The sequence below is a fragment of the Phascolarctos cinereus genome, unplaced genomic scaffold, assembly GCF_003287225.1.
Source record: "Phascolarctos cinereus isolate Bilbo 61053 unplaced genomic scaffold, phaCin_HiC Scaffold_5;HRSCAF=322, whole genome shotgun sequence".
In the NCBI taxonomy this organism is placed as follows: domain Eukaryota; kingdom Metazoa; phylum Chordata; class Mammalia; order Diprotodontia; family Phascolarctidae; genus Phascolarctos; species Phascolarctos cinereus.
Genome location: NW_027555958.1, coordinates 421,693,229 through 421,708,892, shown reverse-complemented (window position 1 = coordinate 421,708,892; position 15,664 = coordinate 421,693,229). Strand labels below are relative to the sequence as shown.

Sequence of the window (15,664 nt, the reverse complement as noted above, 5' to 3'; positions counted from 1 at the left end):
TAGACTTTTCCACCCTCCTTCTGCCTTCAGAAATATCTGATACACACATGTATACGGGACCGCTTTTCCATATGGCGTGCCCCACTGAGGCCATATGAACAAAAGAGCTTTTCATACAGTATAGCACGACGGATAAAGAAATACAGTATGCTATGGCAGCCTCACCCCCCAGCTCCTCCATGGTACAATTGTATAGTAAGCAAATCAAACACCACAGCAAAAAGATTTTACCATTTCAGGTAACAAAGACCAGAAGTTGTTTTCTAAATTGTTCCTAGGTAACAGCAAATATGAAGTCATTATTTACTAACTATACTATCCTGTCATACATAGCTCAAAGGTCACTATTATACTAAACATGTGTCCTACCCCAGACCCAAAAAGGATTCTGCCTCATCTCTGTACCTAATGTGTTCCCACATTTTTGTACAGAGGCTGTGGAATGTTGCTAATATGCTCTGTTCATCCAGAAGGCAAGTAGCAACAGAATGTTCAGGTGTAAATGTCTTTCTTTATAAAAGTTATTGTGTGAGTATACATTTTGGGATGAATGTACATCACTAGCTGATGACAGTCAACAACTAGGAAATCACTTAACAATAAAAGTAATACACATTGGTAAAGTGCTTTAAAGTTTACAAACTATTTTCTTAATAACAACTCCATGAAGCTGACAATGCAACTATTATCCCTATTTAACAGATTAGGAAACTAAGCCTCATAAAAATTCAGTGACTTACCCACATTCATACAGCTAGTAAGCTTCAGAGTTGGGCCATATCCAATAATCTTGTCACTATATCACCCCTGTCTCTGAACAACCTAAGGATGGCTCTTGTCTTCATTAGAGGACCTTAGTACATCAAAGCATGTGTTTATTGTTCGTGAGAAGGAAACAAATTGTGCTTGTGTTTACTTTTTAGTGGTCAAGACAAAGTATTATTATTATTATTAATTATCATAGTTCACATTTATGCCCTTTTGATGCGTTAACACTCCAAGGAGAAAGGTCAAATACACAAGTCAATATATTTAGAAAAGAGAATATCAAATGCAATCTACTAATTTTGTTAACTTGGCAAGTATTAGCCTGTTTTCAGACATTACCTCCAGAATACAGAATGTAAACTTCTGAGGGCAGGGACTCTCTTTTTGCTTATATCTGTAGAACCAGTGCTTAACACACAGAACTTGGCACATAGTAAACACTTAATGAATACTTGTTTCCTTCTTTCTTTCCTCTGATGTGTGCATACATGTGGGTTCCTTTTACCTATATGTTGTATGTTTGTGCGTACGGTGTATATATAATTGATAAATGCATATTGGAAGTATCATGGTAAAGAAAGGAAAGGAAAGGAAGGAAACAAACATTTATACATATATATATATATATATATATATATATATATATATATCACCTACTATGTCCCAGGCACTGTACTGAGCACTTTACAAATATTATTTCATTTGATTCTCACAACAATCCTGGAAAATAGATGCTATTATGATTCCTATTTTATAGTTGAGGAGAGTAAGGCAAACAGAAGTTAAATGACTTGCCCAGGGCCATACTGCTAGTGTCTGAGGCTGGATTCGAATGTAGGTCTTCCTGATTTCAGGTAGCCCAGTGCTCTATCTGCTGTACCACCTAGCTGCCCCCTAGATGGAAAGAACTCTAGATGGAGATTCAGGAATCCTGACTTTTATGTAGTCCAAGCTCTGACATTAACAAAGAGTATGACCTCAAACAAATCAATGAACTTTTCTAAGCTCGTCTTCATCTGTAAAAGGAAGGCGGTGGAGGGGTCAGACAAAATGGGAAGTTCTTCAGTTCTTATGTTCTATGATCTACGTAAGTACATGGACGTAGACTTATCTCATGTATATTAGACAGCTCGGTACATAAATATTTGCCCATGTTCATCCTGGTGACGCAGTGACTTTGTGCTGCTAAACATAGAATGATGCCAGATAAATGTTGTAGGCAACAAATTCAGTGTGTTCAAATTAAAATTTGAAAGATAAAATATCAGAGATTTTTCATTCGTATATACATATATATACACATGCATACACACATGTGTATATATATATATACACATACACACAATACCTATATATGTGTATATATTATATATGTATATATAAATATATACACACATAACTGTGAAATACACGCACCCCTATAGATAGCTAGCTTTCCCTGTGGAAGGCAGAGGGGGAGGACAGGGGGAGGGAGGAAGCCAGCCTGGGGCTTGCCAGGCCAGACATGTGATGGGGACACTTGGCCTTCATCCTCCAGCCATAGCCAATCAAAGATGCTTCAGAAGGAAGTAAGAAATCTCCCATTGTGCCCCAAGGGCAGTGCCAACAGGCTCTGCAGGATGGAGGGGGTACTGAGTGGCTTCAGAATCCTGAACTGCTCCAGGCTTTGGGGAGAGCAGGCATGTACTTTAAAGAACATTAAGATCAACTCTCCCACTTTATAGAAGGGGTAATGGAAAACCCAGGGAAGTTAAGTGATTTGCCCAAGGTCACACAAGTATTAAGGAACAGAGCTATTATTAGATTTGAATCCAAGTCTTTTGACTCTAAACCCATTTCTCTTCCTACAACACCATGTTCTCCTCTCTTGTACCGGAAGCACACATGGTCGTACATTCTTAGTTGCATAGTCACTATAGAAACATACTTTGCATATAGAACAAGCACAAAGTTTATATATTCCTTACAATTCCATGTTTAGCTTTCTATCTTAGTTGCTTCCTGCTAATTTACATGCTGGCTTGGAGTTTTATAAAGTTTCCCCCAATTTGACTGCTTTTGTGCATACATGAGGATCAGAATATTCAGGAACTTTCTTTAATTCATCATCTGCTTCTCTACTCTGTGTCTACAAGATGACATTCACTAACGTCAGCAAAGATTTTGCAAATCCCAAATACGTTTCCCCATTCTTACCTTTCTCATTCTCATTTCTGATACTAGGTATCACTATATTTCATACATATTAACATACAAAGGAAGACACACATTATTTGCAATCTATATGCGACCTAATTGCATAAGTATAAGTACCATGGATTTGTAAAGCAAAGACATATTTTGTTGTTCAGTTGTTTAACTTGTGCCCAACTCTCCATAATGCCATTTGGGGTTTTCTTGGCAAAGACATTGAAGCAGTTTGACATTTCCTTCTCCAGCTCATTTTACAGATGAGGAAATTGAGGCAAACAGGGTTAAGTGACTTGCTCAGGGTCACACAGCTAAGAAGTGTCTGAGGCCACATTGGAACTCAAGTCCTCCTGATTCCAGGCCTGGTGCTCTATGCAGTGTGCCACCCACTGCCAAATATATACTAGTAGCAATGTATGACCAAAACAACGCACGTGCATTAGCTGTGATGTGTATACAAGTAATTGCTTTTCACCATGGCACACCACTCACGTGTCTTAGATGATGGGTGCCATGACGGTTATCTTCCAAATCTATGCTAGATGTCACTAACACATGAGCTCTTATTAGCAAATCATTGATCAACCAACAAGCATTGACTGAGCACTTGCTATGTGTCAGGAACCGTATAGGCTATGAGACATGGAAGAAAACCACGAAACGATTCCTGCCTTCAAGGAATTTAACATTCCACTGATGCAGCCAACGGAGCTCTGCATGATACTAACATGGATGCGGTACCAGGCCCAAATAGGATGACATAAGCCGATAGAAACAGAAGTTCTTTGCCCTCAAGGAAAAAATCCTTCCTATTTATAATTTATAATGACTTGTACCCCCAATATGTGATGACCTCTTTCCCTTTCTTGCATCCAATATAAAACACTTGCAATCTGTTTACACATGCTGTATTTTTACTGAGTCGTCTGTATAAGTAAATGCCCTCTATCTTTCTGTTAATTGTTTTAGATTATAAGTTCTCCGCAGGGTATTTTTGGTGTTGTTGCTCTTCAGTCATTTCAGTCACATCCAACTCTTCATGACCCCATTAGAAGTTTTCTTGGCAAAGATATTGGAGTAAGTTGTCATTTCCTTCTCCAGCTCATTTTACAATGGAGGAACTGAGGCCAGGGTCACACAGCTAGTAAGTGTCTGAGGCGGGGTTTGAATTCAGGTCTTCCTGACTGCAGACCTGGCTCTATATCCACTGTGCCAAGTATTTTTTTATACTGAACTAAAACTGCTCTTCCAAAGTTATCAATGATTGCCTTAATTATCAGATCTAATGGCCTTTCTCAAGCCTCACCCTTCCTGAGCTCTCTGTAGTATCTGATATTGCTCATCACACCTTCCCTTGGATACTTCCTCCTCACTGGGTTTTCAATCAAGCACCTATGATATTCCCAAGCTGGGCTAAGACTTGGAAATCCAAAGGCTCTACTTCTCTCCCTTGGTTCTGACTACTCCTTCTCACTTTCTTTTGCTGCATCACCATCCACAGCATGCCTCCTCAAGATGGGAGTCCCCTAAGGCTCTGTCTTCAGGCTTCTTCTCTCTTTGCAGCCTCTCATGGGGTGACTCATCAGCCCCCGTGAGTTCAGATATCATCTCCATGCAGATAACTCCCAGATCTATACACTCAATCCAAGCTCCAGTCTTGCATCACCAACTGCTTCTTACACATTTCAATCTGGATGTCCCTAAGGCAACTCAAACTCAATACGGAGAGAACGCAGCTCTTCCTCCAAAACCACCTCTCTTCTTAGCTTTCCTCCTTCTAGAGAGGACACTGCTTTCCTTCCAGCCATCCAGGTTCAGAGCCTGGGGTGTCATTCTCTATTCTTTATTCTCACTCACCCCACATATATCCTATCAGTCGCCAACCCCCTGGTTGATTCTAACATCACAGCATCTTCTGCGTATGACTTCTTCTGTCTACTCATATTGCCCCTACCCTAATTCAGGCCTTCCTAATCCTTTTCCTGGACTATTGCAATAGCCTCCTAACTAGTCTCTGCTTGTTTCAAGTCCTTCTCCTCTTCTACCAATTCTCCATACAGTTCACAAAGCCCTTCTCTTAACGTGTGGGTCTGACCCTGTCACTCCTTGATAAACTCCAGTGACTTCTTATTATCTCCGGGGCACAAGGTGTTGCAAAAGTCTGAGTACAATTTTAAGCTTCAGTAGCCTAAAGTTACACTAAAACTTTTGGGACATTCTGTACAAACCACTTTTTTTGTCACATAAAATCCTCTACAATCTGGCCCCATCACACTTTTCTAGCCTTCTTAGACATTACTCCCTTCCACACATGCTGTGGTCTGGCTATGCTGGCCTCTTTGCTATGCCTCACACATGACATTCCATCTCCCAGCTAATGCCATTCTTGGCATTAGCTCGCCCCCTGTTCCTGGAATTGTATCCCTCCCTTCTCACTTCTACTTTTTGGAATCCGTGGCTTTCTTCAAGATTCAGCTTCACCACCCCTTCTACATGAAATGTTTCCTGGTTCCCCCAAGCTGCTAGTGCCTTCCTTTTCAAGGATAACTTAGTATCTGGCTTTGCATAGGTTTTACGTATGCCTATATATGCATATGTTATTTTTCTCAGTTAAAATGCAAGCATCTTGAGGGTGGGGACTGTTTTACTTTTGTCTCTGTATTCTGAGGACCAAGCTCTGTGCCTGACACATAATAGGTGCTTTAACAATGCTGGCTAGTTTGCTTAGTTAATTGCACTTAATAATAATTTGTAGTTTTTGATGAGTGATCACTGCCGCTGGAAAGGATCATTTAACCCAAACCACAGAATCACAGACTTAAAGCTGAAAGAGACCTCAGGGGTCCTCTTGTCCAAGCCCCTCGTATTGCAGATGGGGAAATATTGCCTCAGAGAGCTTACGTGATTTGCCTATGGTCACAGAGGCAGAATAAGAAAAAGCTGAGTTGGAGCCCAGGTCCTCTGACTTCATATGGGGAACTCTCTACACTGCTTTGCTGCCTCTCTTTGCCCATCCCTATTTTACAGACAAGAAAAGTAAGACCCAGGCCCAAGACATCAAATGAGAACAGGAACCCAGCTTTCCTAACTCCCAATCCGGGGTTCTTTATACCATCCTCGTACAGGGGTTCTTAACCTGGGGTCTGTAAACTTAAAAAAACATGCACATATATATGTATATATATACACACATCTATACATATATTTATATAATATACATTTACATATATGTGTGTGTAGCTGTATTTCAATATAACAACAGACTTCCTTTGTAATCCTGTGCATTTTATTTTACACATTTAAAAACATTCTAAGAAGGGATCCATAGGCCTAACCTATCCCAAAGGGATTTCTCTCTCTCTCTCTCTCTCTCTCTCTCTCTCTCTCTCTTCTCTCTCTCTCTCTCTCTCTCTCTCACACACATACACACACACACACACACACACACACACACACGTGCACACAGTTACATACCCTCGCTCTAGTGCCTTTCATTTTTATGCTATTGTGCCTGGGCTTCTTTTAGTAACGTGAAGTGACTGAATTTTATTCTCTACGTGCCATGAAAGCTATTTTTGCACTTATTTGTGTTTGTAGTACCATTACGGCACGTAGTGTAATTAAAGTATGATTTCTGAATGTAGGAAACATTTTAAATCATTGACACCTTTTAAAAACCCGGCATCTTGTAATGTTTGAACCTGCTAAAGATTATCCAATCTATCATAACCCAGCATGATCTCATTAAAAGGCATTCATTGTATCTCTTTAAGTTAATAAACAATAAAAATCGTTGCAAAGTACTTTAGTTGCAAAATATTAAGAGAAATGCCCCCTCAAGAAACGAGTAAGTGCAAACATTATTAGCAACACAATTTGGTTCAGTCTGTACAATGAGATGGAGGTAATCCAGAAGTGAGAGGTTTACACCTCTAAAATTATGTGGAGAAGGGTGGGGTTCACTGCAAGGAGGAAACTGAGTTTCTGGCGCCCACTGCGATGATTTGCTGAGTAGGTCGGCTCACTAGAGGGGCACCTTGTCTTGTAGATTGGCTTTTTCCCATAACCAGAAAAGCTGGGGAATTAAGCTCTTGGAGGAATCCCACGATCATGGGAGGATCTGACTTTGTCAAAGGGTCCTTGCCTCGTTCTTCTCCCCCGACCCCCAATTTAAGCAAAGGGCTCATTCTATGGAGACCTTCCCAGAGCCCTCTCTTTCATGAGAAGTCAGTTCAGCAAAATCCAGGGCACAGGTCATGTCGGAACCCAAACCTGCTCACTTGAATAGCAGCAGCTGGCTTTGGGGGGTGTGGGGGACAGGCGGGGAACTCAATGATTATCGTCCCCTGTCTAAGCTTTCAGGAATTCCATTCTTTCCTTCCAGGGACTGAGCCGATTTACGGTGAACCCCCAGCCCTGCCCCAGTCCTCCACTCTGCCTCCCCTTTGCAGACCCGGTGCCCACCCCCCTCCATTCTTAATACCCCGTGAAAGTCGGCTACAATGAAATGCTGGGGCTGACCCAGCTGCTCTTGTTCATACCAGTGGTAACCACGGCAACGGCGGGGAGGGGGAGGCTGCGCAGGCCTGTCATGAATGCTCACTAATTGAAGGCCAAGCTTCCTCCCACGGAGCTGATCTACAAGTGCAGCAAAAAATAGGGAGAGTGAGGAATGGGGGAGGGAGCTGAGGAGAGGGAAAAGGAGAGGTCTTGGCAGGGAGGAGAGCCGTGAGGTCGCTTGTCCATTTGTTCTCGGTGGCCCCTCTCAGCCAAAGGCATTGTGCTTTGTGGGCAGCCCCTGGGAAAGAGGGCCCACACACTGGCCGTTCCCACTGCCCGTCTAAGCAGGGGACATCCTTGCTAGAGGAAGAGGTCTGATCCAGAAGCCGAAGTATATGAAGGCTCTGTGATTTCCTCTCACCAGTAGGTTATCAGACATATCCACAAGCACACAGGGATTAAGGGACTTGCCCAGGGTCATACTGTTACTAAGTGCTGGAGGTTGCATTTGAGGTCAGGCCTTGATGACTCTGAAACCACTTCAAAAGGCTGCCTCTGTTAAGAGAACTCATAATGGTTAACATTTATACAGCATGCTGTACATATGTTAATTTGTCGAATATTCACAACTGCCTTGTGAGGTAGGTGCTATTATGATCCCTATATTACAAATGAGGAAACTGAGGAAAACTGAGGTTAAGTGACTTGTCCAGGGTCATATAGCTAGTAAGTATCTAAAGGCACATTTGGATTTAGGGGCTAACTCTAAGCCCAGTAGGCTATCCACTGCACCACCTAGCTGCCAAAAATGATAATAATAACAATAACAATAACAACAACAATAAATTTAGCACTACCTCAGGGGCTTCCTGTAAAGAAAGTGTTTTGAAAACCTTAAATATTATTTAAATGTGAGTTGCTGCTGTTCCTGTCACTGTTGTTGGGATTGGCAGAGAAAACTTCTGGTTATGGATTTTTTAAAAATCCATCCTCTAGAATTCTCAGGTGAGTCCTAGGCACTTGGCTGTCTTCAGGATGATTCTTCCTTAGGCTATAATGAGAAACAAGGGATTTTAGTAAAGTTAGCAGTGGTAGAGCGAAATGGGACCATTAACAAAGGGCTTCAATGCTTACTGTGGCTGTCAGTCCCTTTCCACCAGCCCTGAATTCACAGGCAGAAAAGAAAGCTCAGGCCATGTAGCATAAAGAACAGAGCCCTGGGCTTAAAGTCAGAAGACCTGGGTTCAAATTCTGCCTCTCTCAGTCGCTACCAGTATGACCTGGGGCAAGTCTTTTACAATTTACTCATTTGCCTAATGAAATGGATTGGCTTAGATGTCCTCTAAAGTCCCTTCTAGCTCTGCAGGTACAGAGAGGCACAATAGGATCACTTTGTCATTGAAGATGAGCTTCTATTGTGATGTGCTAATTGGTACTGACTGACTCTGGCCAAGGATAAGTTACAACACCTCTGTGATCAGCCAACCATGGATAATACTTGTACCACATACATCTCCAGGTCACAAGACTTACAAAAAGTACTTTGTAAACCTTAAGGTGCTTTATAAATAAGTAGCATAGATATACATTATATTATATATGTATATATGTGTGTGTACAAATATACATATATATACTGACATGATCTGTAAATGAGTAGCATAGATATACATTATATTATATATGTTTTATGTGTATATAAACACACCCATGCTTTATGAGTAACAAGATATACATCATGTTATATATGTATATAAGTATGTGCATACATACACATACTGACACATCTTACTTTTTAACTTCAAGAGATTCACTGATGAGTACCCCCCACCCCTGACAAAGTCAGATCACAACCTTTCTATACCTTAGCAGATGGTATCATGAACTATCAGAGCCAAAATCAATCATTACCTGGTGGCCAGCCCTGTGGTGATAAGCCTGTCCACATGATAAGCCTCATGTATCACGTGAGATTAGTCTTCAGACAAAAAAAGGCATATCTTCCATTGCAAAGCTTTTTTTCTTTAGCTTGGTATAGTTTTTAAAGACCCCACGGTTACCTTCAAAACAGGATGAGATATTAGAGTGGAAATTCAGTGGAGGGTGTGTATGTATGTGTGTGTGTGTGTGTGTGTGTGTATATACACATATACATATACATACACACATACACATATATACACACATACACACACACATATATATATATACTTACACACAATATACCCACAGATAGTTAATTATATACATACGCACATGTAGAAAAATACAGAATTTTTAAAAGATGAAGGACATAAAGGATAAAATTTAAGCCAAGGGCAATTTTAGGATCCTACATATGGACTGTGAGTTCATCTACCATCAGTTAACCCATTCACTTAGCAACTATAAAGACTTCTATGTATCCGACTGAAAGACTAACTTCCCCAAAGCATACTGAAAGGCTTTTTGATTAATTTCATCACGTATTATTTTATCAGCAATAACTTGGAGTCACCACCTATATTTTTCATCAGAGCCCTTTACCCTTGGGTCTCTCATGGCACATCTCTTAAGTAGCTATCAGCTGCCATTTTGTATTATATATTACATCTGTATATGTGTTACAACCCCCCCTACTAGACGGTTGCCTCTATGAGGACAAGGACAGAGTCTGACCTAAATGTATCTCCTCTAGAACCAAATCCAGTGCTATTTATCTAATCAATGTTTGTTCAATTGAGTTGGGTCTTTCATCCAGGAATAACTCGAGTTCTATTTTGTTCTATTCTCTAATGATTTCATTTATGGAAAGATAGGAACAAGAGTCACCAAAGGATGAGAAAATATAGAGGGGCTGCAATCTTCACATATGGAAAGACTTTAACGAGACCATGGATCCGGCAAAATCCTCAAAAGGAGTCTCACCACCCACAAAAATTGTGGTGTCACTCATCAAGTGACACACCTTGTCCTAGTCTTATTTCACATCATCACTGTGCTTAAAAGCAGGCACTCAAAATGTATTTATTGACTTTAATTTAATTGTATCTTAAGACAAATTTTCCCAAACCAATCTGCTAAAAGAATAGTTTTTAGACATGAAATGTTTTGGTCAAAACACACATGTTCATCTGAGGATAAAGCTGAGTTGAGGAAATGTTGGACCAAAACAGATGATATGAAAGATTGGTGTGATGAAAGAGGGTGGTGCACATTAGTACCAGGCACTAGACCAAAGGAGCTGGTGAAAGATGCTCATGCTAAATATTGGGCATTTGAGGGCATGGAGATGGTAGTGAAAAATAGGTCAGATGCTGGGTATGAGGGGAGTTGATGGTATGTATCAGACAAAGGGCATAAAGGGGAGAAGATGGGAAGTATCAGGCTTAGGGTCTGAATGGAAGACTGTGGGTAGGTATTAAACACAGAGTGTGAGGGGAATCCATGCTATGTATGGGTGTTTGTATGGATGTAACCAAGACATGAACAGGGAGGAGTGGGAGAGGAGGAGGGGGCAGAGGGGGAGAGAAAGAAGGTGGGGGACAGAGTGATGGGATGACAGTATGACAGATGATGGGGTTATGGGGCTATGAGGGGACAGGAGGCAAGGACAAAGGATGGAGAAGCAATCTGAAATAGATGGAGACTACACTTTGGTGTGCAAATGGGGCATACTCTTGTCTCCCGAAGAAAGATAAGGAAAACTCAGGGCAATGGAGTTAGCCAAGGCAGATCTGTTCTGGTTCCCAAGTGATCACTCTCTTCTAGTCTTTGTCAACATCAAACATTTCTCACGAAATCCCCTAGTCATATGGATAGAACAGGATTCACTAAATACAGTTTGGTTATTAATGTCTCAAGTACACTATATAATACATGAAGGCAGGATGAAGACACTTTTTTTTCATGACACCAAGTTATTGCTTTAAGAAAGCCTGGAACCATAGGCTGTTGCAAAAGACAAAATGCGTGATTTGCTGCCAGTGGCTACTGGATTCGTTGGCTGTCAGGAAAGGGAGAGATGGAAGAACCACATGAGGCACCCATGACAGTAGAAGGCCCTCCACTGATGATCATGTTTTCACTTGACTGAGGCCTGGCTATGGGTTCTAAATCTACCTCTCAACTTCCAGTTCTTCTCTTTAGTATAACAAAGGAGAACAGATGAGAAAGATAGAGGCCATGTGGGCCAGGACGGAGAGGGGAAGAGCATCATGGCACAGGCCACTCCTAACTGTCTTCCATCTTTCTCCCGAGGACTCATGGGATTATTTCTGAGGGAAAAGGCGGCCACTTCAGACACACAAGTGAAGGAAGAGCATTTCCTTGTTTCCATCTGCGCTGATCTGATCAACATGTCTGTATTGGAGTCAGAGAGACAAGGCCCTTCTGGAGTTCAGGACTCCAAATCCCAAATCCGGCGTTCAGAGAGGGTAATAGGACTTATCTGGAGAGTGTGGCCCTCTAATTGATTCCTTCTCTCCCCTCTGCCAGCAGTAAACTTTTGCTTTCTTCTCCCCCCAGTCTCTTCCCCCTCCTCTTCTCGCTTTGTGAATCGGAGACAGAACCAGCATCAGCCACTCTCCAAGATCAAAGTTTGAGCAGGCAACAAAGACCTCTGAGGAGGCTGTTGCCATGGGAACTCTCCTAGCCGAGGCCTTTTAAATCTGCAAATCTCCTTTGTTTGCATCAGTGGGGCTGGGGCTGGCAAATAAAAAGAGAAGAGGGGTACCTTGGCAACAAGTTGCCTTTCTAAACAGTAGGAAATAGAGTAACGGGGGTGGGAGGTGGGGACAAGGATTCACGAGGAAGAAGCAGCAGCAGCCCTCGGGTGGTGGGGAAGAAGTATCTGGCAGAGCTCCGCAGAGCTACAGGAAAGAAGCTCTCCAATGGGAGTCCCGGGGCCAAGCAGGACCAGGAGTCTCCCCCTTGCCAAATACTCTTCATTGATTGCTTATGGTGTCCTTGACGGCTTTTAATACTAATGGGCGGAAAGGTTTACTTTAGCCCAGAAAAGCACTTCCTTAAATTACAAACGGTTCAAATTTGGACGAAAGAAAAAAAAGAAAAGGAGTGGGCAAGCGCAACACGATTCACCAGACCTTTCCAACAGTTCTTATCCAGGTTATCCCCCCAGGTTTCATCCGAGTTGTGATGGGGGGTAACAGGGAAGGGGAAAGGGAGAGGGTAAGGAAGAGACAGAGAGGGAGGGATGGGGGGTGGGGAGAGGGAGAGAGGGAGAGGGGAGAGAGAGAGGGAGAGAGAAGAGAGAGAGAGAGAGAGAGAGAGAGAGAGAGAGAGAGAGAGAGAGAGAGAGAGAGAGAGAAGGAAGCTACAATACAAACACAGAAATATCCCTCCAATACTGTATTCATGTGGTACAGTCTGTTCTAAGCTAGTTTCTGTTTATAAGGATTTAAATTGTTCATGCATAATCCCATTTATGGGATAGGACTGAACTGACCTATATAGATGCTGCATTCTAAGTCAGTCAGTCAATAAACATTTACTAAATGCCTACTATGTGCTAGGTTCCACGATAAGCGCCAGGTATACAAAATAAGGCAAAAGACAGTTCCTGACCTCAAGGAGTTCACAATCTAATAGGGGAAGACAACATATAAAAATAAACTGAAAAGTGGAGGTTGGGGGGGCGGGGTGGAGAATAGGGGTTAGCCACAGAGGGCAGGATGAACTTCAGAATTCAGTGGGGTATAAAATGAAGTGATAGCTGGCCTGGACACCCTCCTTATATGAAGGATCTAAAAGGAGTTCTCTATCCTCTCCAATTAGAAGGAAGGAGGGAGGGGCCCCAGGGGAAGGGCTACTAGAGAAAGGTGTAAGTTTTGGGGGCTGATGTGATCTTGCAGGATGTTAAGTTTTTGGAAGGTGTGATAAAGTGGAAAGCATTGTACCAGAATAAGAACCATACTGGCCCAACAGAAAACTGTGTTTGCCTTCAGTGTGGATTCATTTTTGTGATCTAGGGGATTTTTTGAGAAGGCATAGAATCGCTGGCCTGAAAGAATTCTTGAGAGCTATCTGAAATGGAATGGGTGGTGGGTTCCCCTTCACTGGAAGCATCCAAGTAGAGGCTGAACAACCACTTCTTGGAAATGGGATTCATCCTTTGAGTAAGAATGTAAATTACTTGGAGGCAAAGACTGTCCTTTTGGTAAGCCTAGTGCTTAGTATAGCATCTGGCACATAGCAGGTGATTAATAAATATTTGTTGATTGATTGAGGCCTCTTCTAACTCTCGAATTCCATGATTCTAGGTCATCTAATCCATCCTCCAAACTTTCCTGTTTTCTGTTTTGTGTTTGCTTGTTTGTTTGTTTGTTTTATTGAGAGCATTGCTATCCTCCCAATAACCCAGGCTCATAACCTTGGAAACTTCCTAGACACTTCCTTCTCTCTCACCTCCCAATAAGTTGCCAAGTATTGTTAATTCTACCTTCAGCACTTAGCAGAGTGCCTGGCACCTGGTTAGCACTTAATGAATGTTTCCTGAAGTGAACTGAATAATGTCTCTGGCATCAGTTTCTTCTGGACACTCTACATGCATGCAGCCGTCATACTAATTCACATCTTCATTCCATACCTCTCTCCTGGAATACTACAATAGCTTTCAAATTGGCCTCCTTGCTTCCAGTCTCTTCCTTCTCCAAACCATCTTCCAGACAGCTGCTGAAATAACCTTCCTAAGACACAGGTCTAATTGCATTACTCCCATGATCAAAAACCTGCAGTCACTAAGCAAAAGCACATTTCTCAGCCTGATATTGGGATCACAATCTGGTTCCCAGCAAGCTCCAGCCTGAACTCACATCACTAGCCTTCCTGTGTTCTCTCTCCACATTCCAGCTCAACTTTTCTGCTCTTCTTTGAACTTAGCATTGGATATTGGGTCTTCATGCATTTGTTCAAGTCACATCCTCTGTCTGCAGGGCACGCCCTCCTCTTCTCCACCCTGTAGAATCCTTGTCTTCTTTTAAGACTCAGCTTGTGTTCCATCTCCCCCATGGAGCTTTCTCTCCTCTCCCTGTTTGACTCGTTGGTGACCTCTCTCTACTTGAACTACCTTGTGTTTACACCTATTCCCTCCTTAAAGTAAGTTGAGCTCATAGAAGGGCAAGGACTATCTTGCCTTCATACTGCTAGCACTCAGCACAGTGATTTACATACACATGGTAGAGGCTTAACCATCAGCATCCCCATTGATAACATATGTTAAAGAGCACCAGCATTCTTTCTTCTTCATGGAACTTAAAAAGGATATGGTCACTGCTGAAGACTTGTGGGGTCAATAATCTTTACCTAATGTTTGATGGGTTTAACCGGATCTTGGACAGTGACTGGATAATCCGCCAGCTCACCATTTAACAAGCAACTTATTAAGCACCTACTATGTTGCTAGGCCCTTCAGAAGAGGCAGCTGTATTCTTTGTCTTAGTCACCACTCCAACACCTCTGTTAGAAAGTTTTTCATCATTTTAATATGAATTTCTCTTTCCCCTTTCATCTTTCTCTGTCTTCAACGTTGACCAAACTTTGACGGCCCCTTGGCAGCACTGAGAACCTTGTCCTCCTGAATGCTCTCTCCTACCTGGGTTTTCATGACACTACTCTCTCTTGGTTCTCCTCCTCTCTTTCAAACTACTCCTCAGTCTTCTGTACTGGATCATCATCCATACCCTGCCCCCAACTATGAGTATACCTTAAGATTCTGTTGAGCCCTTTTCTCTCTCCACACTCTTTCTTAGTGACTTCCTAAGTTCCCACAGGTTTAACAACCATTTTCACGAAGAAGACTCCCACATCTACATATCCAGCCCTAGTCTCTAGTCCCATATTACCTCCTGGACAATTCTCACTGGAAGCATCTCAAAATACAACATGTCCAAAACGAAGCTCATTATCTTTCCTATGAAACCCCTCTTCTAAAATGCCCTATTTCTATTAAGGGTACCACCATCCTTTTCATCAACCAGGTTTGCAAACCTGAAAGCATCCTCAACTCTTCACTTTCCCTTACCCACACATTTAATCATCGGTTGTCAAATCTTAATCATTTTTATCTCTACAATATCTCTCATCTGTCCTCTTTGATCTTGTTACAAGATCCTAGTAGGCCTTCATGACCTCTTACCTGAACTATTGCAACAGCCTCCTAATCGTTCTTGCCTCAAGTCTTCCCTTTCTGGTCTATCCTTACCAAAGT

At 42.1% G+C, this 15,664-nt stretch overlaps 1 protein-coding gene across 4 annotated transcripts in view; it reads right to left on the bottom strand.

Annotated features, from left to right (window-relative positions):
• ILDR2 (immunoglobulin like domain containing receptor 2) overlaps positions 1-15,664 on the bottom strand; it is a 93,588-nt gene that overhangs the window by 38,761 nt on the left and 39,163 nt on the right. The gene's annotated exons all lie outside the window — the stretch shown is intronic.